Here is a 7,116-nt window from a genome sequence, read left to right as displayed (position 1 = left end):
GTCTTTTGTTCATGGTTCTATGTTTTTGTTTCTTCTTATGCTTTGTGGTAGGATCTTATCAATCAATGAAATTTACTACTTTTGCTCTAATTGTTTGTTGATATTTCTTAGATGGATAATATCCTTAGATTGATAAATAGAAAATTGAATCCATGATTGCATTTGAAGTAGCCCCAGTGGCCATGAGTGATATCTGCTAAAATCTGGTTACTTACCTTTATTATGCAACTTTTCGATGATGCCAAAAGGGGGAATTAGGTTGTGCTTTTACTTTGAACTGTGATATTTATAACCTAATGAACCTGGTCCTTGATGATAAGTAACTTTAAAAAGGTAAAATGTTCTAATATTGTGTTGATGTTGAGCTGAGTTGAAGCAAGTTTCATGCTTATGAAAAGCACTGAGTTTGTCATTATCAAAAGGGGGGAATTTGTTGACCTGAATAGTTTTGGTTTTGATGATTGACAAAGGAACACATGCATGAACCAGGTCCATAGACAATGTACACAGGTGATAGGAAGAATCAAGAAAAAGGCATGCACGTGAAAGGGATAAGTATAAGTGGTTCTTTATGATAATCCCTGAACGAAAAGGTTGCATATTTGATAAGGAGTAGGACTCCTTACTTGAAGAGGACTCTATCCAAGATAAGGAAAGAGTTAGAAGTTGAAGATAACTAGAACTCTTCCACAAGGAAGAGTAAAGCATTAGACTTCTAGTTAATCTTTATTTAATAACTCTATATATATCAATTGTGTTCTCTTTTACAGGTGATGCACACATACTGAAGTTAAGTACGAATTGAGAGCAAAATAGCAAGGCATTTTGTGAGTAATTCCTATGAGATTTAAGAGTACGATCTTGAAGCTACACGGACCAGATTGAAGAACTAGCTCTATAAAGAGTTTTATGTGTCTTTCTTTATTTCTAGTTCAAAGTGTAGTAGGCGTTTTGAGTTGTACCTTTCAGCTTTCTAAGAAACTAATTATACTAGGTACCTGAGTTGTATCTTTCAAGTTAGAGGTAACTAGAAGTTGTTGCAACAGCCTATGGCGTGTTGCTATAATGGTTAGAGTTAATCCTTCGGTTTGCAAGAGGTTGAAAAATCTAATTGTATTATTCAAGTTAGAGTTAACTTGAAGCAGTCGCAACAACCTGTGGCTGGTTGTTACAAGGGTTATAGGTAATCCTTAGGTTTGCAAGAGTTTGTAAACTTTGTTGTTGGCTTAGAGTTGTAGTGAAGTGTTTGGAGAAAATCCTATTGGGTAGTAGGTCGTGATTTTTTTACTTTTTGAGCCGGGTGTTTTCCACGTAAAAATCCTTGTGTTCTTTACTTTCTGCATTATTTATTCCGCAACTGTAGTGTAAGGAGTGCGCGTAGAAGAACCAGGTCCTTCAATAATCCAGTGCACGCAAAAATCAGGCACCACACAAATCACCCCTGTTGTGTGGTATTGAAGTATAAAACATCACTAACCGCTAGAGAAAACATGAATCTTCGAAGCATGGTTCGAGGGTTGAGGAAGCAACAGAAAATACTCGGGGAAAAGATCGAGTTAAAGAGAACGAGCTATTGATGACAGCACTAGTGAATTTCGATAAGCATCAAGATAGGCCTTTCAATGCTAATGAATTTGACATATTTTGGACACGCAGTTTTTGTTACTACCCGACGTACAGTGTGAACTTTAATTGGGGGAGGCCCCTTGTACCGAACTCATTTGTTTTGATGGATAGTAAAAGTGTGGATGGAATAGAAGCAATCGTATCGTTAGAGGAACAAGTAATTATTGACTGAATTTGGGAAGGGTAGGGAGCTTCTTGACTTCTCCTTATCCAAATATATAAGATTTCAGTTCAAGCGGGGGATGTTTTTTAGGAGTTTTGGTACAGTCTTTTCAATTCATAGTTGTATGAGTACCAATTGGTACAATGGAATAACTCAATATTATTTCCAATCCTGTTTTGAGATTGATGTTTTTAGGAGTTTTATGGTTGGCTTAGCCCTATCTTTTTCTACCTTGCCCATGTGTTTGTTTCTTGAAATGAAAATAAAGCATTCATAGCACGCAGTACTACGGTTCAGATATATTAGAGTAGATAGAAAGGGACACTCGAAGATAGTGAAAAGATGGAGAACCAGAAGGAGTAGATCTCAAGTGATTATTTTTCTGCAGATGGAATATGTATATTTATATTTTACAGGGAGTGAAATATAACTTACCTTTAAATAAAGAGATGCATTCTATTGTAATGATTGGATATACTGTTGCATGCAGATGTGTCCTAAAGATTGGATGTATCTTTTAACAAAGAGTTGTATCATGTAGAAAAGACACATTAAATTCTGAACTCTAAAAATTGTAATTCGAACTTCACACTAATGGCCCTTAGTTTGAACTGCCATAGCGAGACTTTAGGCCATTGTCTTGAAGTTCGAAGTATCACATTCAAATTTCAGGCCGGAAGTTTGAAGATCAACATTTCAAACTAATGTATAAATATGAGTTCAAAAAAACATAGCTACCGAAGCGAAGGATGCCTGATGCCTCCACTAAAGTTTGAATATTGCTTCCTTCATGATTGCCTAGTTATAAATATAGAATATAAAAAAAAATCATTACAACATACGAGGTTTACCACTCAATTAGTACTCCATCATCATTTATTAATGGCATGGATAATAGTGTGATACACAGATATAATACTGTAAGTAGAAAACAAGAAGATATCTCTCATGCATTGCTCTCTTCCTTCTCTACAGACGTAACTCACTTCACTACATGTCTCTCTCTTTTAGATGTCAACATTGTTAATTGGCTTTAGAGCAACATCTGCAGCAAAGAAACATGGGAACCTAGCTATATGTATTACTATGTGTTGTTGTAGGAAATACCATTACAATATCATGCAGCTGGTGCCACCTTTGAAGCATCATCATCATCGTCATCGTCATCGTCATCGCCTTCACATCCTCTATAGATACATATAGTCGATCCCAACTTAGCTTACGTAGCCAAAAACTTGGAGCAACCAATTGATACCTTCTTCTTGCTGGCACTCATTAGAACAACCATATTGGTATTGAAGGAGTGCTTTGAGCTTACCCTAGCTTTGAGATATGAGCCTATACACGTCAAAGCCAACTCAAGTCGTTGCAAGATATGGTCGAATTCTCCTATTTATAGCTTGGAAAACGAATGGCATTTGCAAAACAATCTCTTCCATGTCCACCACTTGTTGAGGTATTTCATGTATATGTGTGGTAGTTTCCGACTTGATTTTCGAATCGTAAGAGATTCGTAGTCTTTTGAAATTGGATCTCAACAAGTGGAGGAGATTAGGGTGTCATGCAACACCACTTTGCTAAGATTTTTCTTTTATATGTGCATAAACAACATTTTCTCAAAAAATAAATATGTATGGATGTATGTAAACAATAGGTGGACGTCACATGAGAATATTACAAAGTAAATATCAATTTGTAACATTAACTAAAGAATCAAATTATCACAATCTCTAACTCAATTTTAATTATAACGCAAGCCAAATTGTGATAATAGACCATATTAATGCTTTTGTGCAAAATCCCACGTACTCTACTGATTGTAAAACAAAATATAAAGATTATCTTGATCTGCAGGTCAGGATGAAAGTGAAAAGAGAAAAAGGTAGTGCTAGACAGAAGAGCTAATCAGCCATACATTCATTAGAAGGCCTTATGCATAAGCATGAGGAGATCTCATGGAAACTTGCTACTTTACACATACTACGTGTGGTCTTCTCATTACAGCACGCTCTTTTACCAAATTGTCTTGTGCACAACTTCAGATGATTTTCCAGCTTGGAAATAACAGTGCTAAAGGTTAAAAATCAAGAAGCGCAATAGAATTAAGAAATAACTAAATAAAGATGGCTCAAATAAATATTCCACGAACAAAAGCGGAGCTCACAAATAACACTAGAAGAGAGGGAAGTCCTAACCTGTATCCTGCTCGCCCGCAAAACCGATTCTACGTTGTACCACAAACCAACGTAGGTTCCAAAAAAGAACGTCAATACCATCCATTGTACTCAGTGAGTCTCAACGAGCCCCCACTAAAGTAGAGAATGAGTCTTAATAAAATATATATTGCAAGCGAAGATTCTAAATGCATGGAAACATAAATCTTCTAAGAACAATTCTAAAATAATTGTATAACAATAGTTTATGAATATTCTAAAAGAAATTTTTTTTTTTCTTTCTTATCAAAAAACAAATACTTCACTTTATGCTTCGGGAGTTCCAACTATCCTGACTTATTTCTGTCTTAGTCACCGTGTGATCGGAATGGGTTCGATCCCAACTTGATCGAATAATCCCAATCCACGAGGTGCCACTCGCTTCATGGTTCTCAGCGCTCATGTATCATACCTTAGACTGACTAGGCAAATTCTCAGCAACGAGACCATCGGCTTGTGTACTCCCTACTTTGGCACAAGTAGTTTCAGGAAGTCAGCGCGTTGGTCAGGACCCTCGGCCTGGACGATGATCCCTTCTCAGAATAGAGGATACTACCAAAAATCTTATCTTTCTAAAACTTCTTCTTGTGACTTTTCAAGTCTAAAGCTTGTTTGAAAGTGATCTATCAGTATTCATAATAATATTCTTAAATGTATGCATAACATAAGCATGAAATAAAATTACTCAAAGTATTTTTAAAAGTTCTATCTAACTCCTGAAACTTTAACATGTAAGATCATGTAATAAAACATAAAAAAAATAGAAAATAGATGATTATACTTTTCGAGTAAAATATATGAGCTTTAACTAGAATAATATACTTAGTCAACATGTATTCACTCGTTCCAATTAAGCACATATTGACTCTTTAAAGTATTTTATCAAACATGATATGTTTTTGTAAGTAGAGCCACTTTAGTAAAAGGTTATATCCACTCACCTCAATTTCTTCTTTCAAGCAACAATGTAAGTTTCAATTCTTGTAATCAACTCAACGATCAAATACTACAATAATAAATCACAATAAGCATCTAACTTTCAGAAAGTTTTAATCTTTTCTCAACTCTATGAACTTTAGGTTCAACTTCAAAATTTCTAAGTGTTGGGGTGAGGTCTTGTTCTAACAATTTTTTACTATCTCTAACAACTTTAACCCGTTATAGCAATTCAATAAAAGTGACGAATTTATCTTGATATACCAAAAACCTAACTCGTACTTGATGGGTGTTCTTGAGGTTTTATAAACTTTCCTATGAATTCACCCCATTAGGGTGTTAGATTCTAGTGTATAATGATGTTATAGCTTAGAATTTCATAAAAAGAATTACCTCAGTCGTGGCCTAAAGAATGTCCTGCGGAATAGCTCTCACAATGACCTACACGCTGCCTTGTTCTTTCTTGCTCCTTGAAAATCAATTTTTTTGTTGTTTTGAATTTCTTGCAATTCTTTCCCAACCCTTAACCTCTCGTTCTTTTCCTTTTTCTTTCAACATGTGCTTCTATGGGCTTTAGGCACAATTCTTAAGTATCTTTCTCTTTTTTTCTCATTTTTCTTTTGTTTTAACTTAACTGGTATTTAATCATAGTCACTCCTAAAAACTAATAATATTAACTTTATTAATATTTTCCCTATTTGCATATCCCATTTATATATAAATAGATAAGTAACTCAAAAGTCAGTCATAAGGGTTTAAATCCATAAAAGAAGTATAACTTTTATGCACTCAAGACAAGATTAAAAATAAATAAATTCTATATTGAGCGTGTCTTGAAACTTTTATAGATTTGGAAAATGTTACACATTCACTGTTATTGATTGTGATTGTGTTGCTATGTGATTTTATTATTGTAGGAGCGCTTATTGTTTTAAGTTTTGCTTAAAAGTCATTTGAAGATTTCTAGTAAAAGGAGTAAGTTTGATGTTGATACATTTAGGAACTTACCCCAACCCTTATTTCTGAAGCGGACGGGTATGATCAGTTCCCCAATAATGATGATAATTTTGAGTCCTCTACTGCTCTTACAAAAAGCTATCAATAAGAAAGCATTTTAATGACTCGCTCGCAGATGAAGGAAGTTGATAACCTTGTGAAGAATATTAAGATGAGGACTAAGAAATATAGTCGATGTGAGAAAGCTAAAAAAAGCTGAAACCTATTATGGTCGATGATGATGCGAGCCTTGGTGTAAATAGAAATAGAGAAAGATCGACGACAATGCTAAAAGTAGTTCGGATGTTATATCCAAAGAATAAACGGATTCTGCTTGAAACAAATTCAAGTAGTTCGGTTTTTCATGACAGTTCAGTGTTCACATGTTTCTATCAAACCCGTTTATGGTCCAGAGTTAGCCTTAGTTACAGTCAGAACAATCATTCAAGGATGAATGATCCCAAGGGGGAGATAATATAGCACTTCGTAAATTCGGATTAGGTGTGAATCTGTAAAATGAGTATGAATGTGACATTATAGGCATGTGAAGTCCTATCGGGATGAGTATGGGAGGAAATAGTACTTTTGTAATTAAGATGAAAAGCGAGGTGCATAAGATGCGATAAAATCGATTAAGTAAGTTTACAGAAGGTTTGTCTTCCAGCCTGATTTCGTGAACATATGTTTGGAATTTGAGAAAACTTAAAACATGAAAGTTGTAGCCCTTTGAAATATACTTTCAATGATATTCAATGGATCCCAAACGGATCTCTGTGCAATGTTTTATGCATATTTTACTGGACAAGGCATAGCCTATGCGCTCGGATGCGCGCCCAGCTATCTCGTGCGTGGCATTGCACTTGTGGCAGTGCCACCGCCCTTGCTTCGCGTTCAGGTGCACAACTGGACCTTCAACTGTGTGGGTGCGCATATGGAGGTCCGTATTAAAAGCCTTACCTCATCCCACACACCCCAAAACACAAAATCATACTCTAGAAAGGGAAGCTCACAAGAACCTAACTTCCGCCAATGTCCCCTCATCATCCAAGGTAAGTTCTAATGATGATTCTAAGCTAATTTTAGTTCTCCAACACCTTATTAACATGTGTAAACTCTTCAAATTATTAGATATTTGATTGAGACATTATTGTTGAGAAAAGAAACTCTAGAACTCGAATTCAA

General features: G+C 35.3%; 1 long non-coding RNA gene across 1 annotated transcript; it reads right to left on the bottom strand.

Moving 5' to 3' along the window:
• Nucleotides 1-2,635: 2,635 nt before the first annotated feature.
• Nucleotides 2,636-3,649, bottom strand: LOC108947524 (uncharacterized). Its single transcript, XR_001972000.3, has 2 exons — nt 3,108-3,649; nt 2,636-2,976 (listed from the first exon to the last, which is right to left on the bottom strand). It is a non-coding gene; the product is annotated as an uncharacterized lncRNA (long non-coding RNA).
• Between the last annotated feature and the right edge of the window lie 3,467 nt (nt 3,650-7,116).

This window comes from Nicotiana tomentosiformis, chromosome 5 (assembly GCF_000390325.3).
Source record: "Nicotiana tomentosiformis chromosome 5, ASM39032v3, whole genome shotgun sequence".
Classification (NCBI taxonomy): Eukaryota; Viridiplantae; Streptophyta; class Magnoliopsida; order Solanales; family Solanaceae; genus Nicotiana; species Nicotiana tomentosiformis.
Note: the sequence above shows the minus strand (reverse complement) of the source record. Positions and strands in the feature narration are given on the sequence as shown.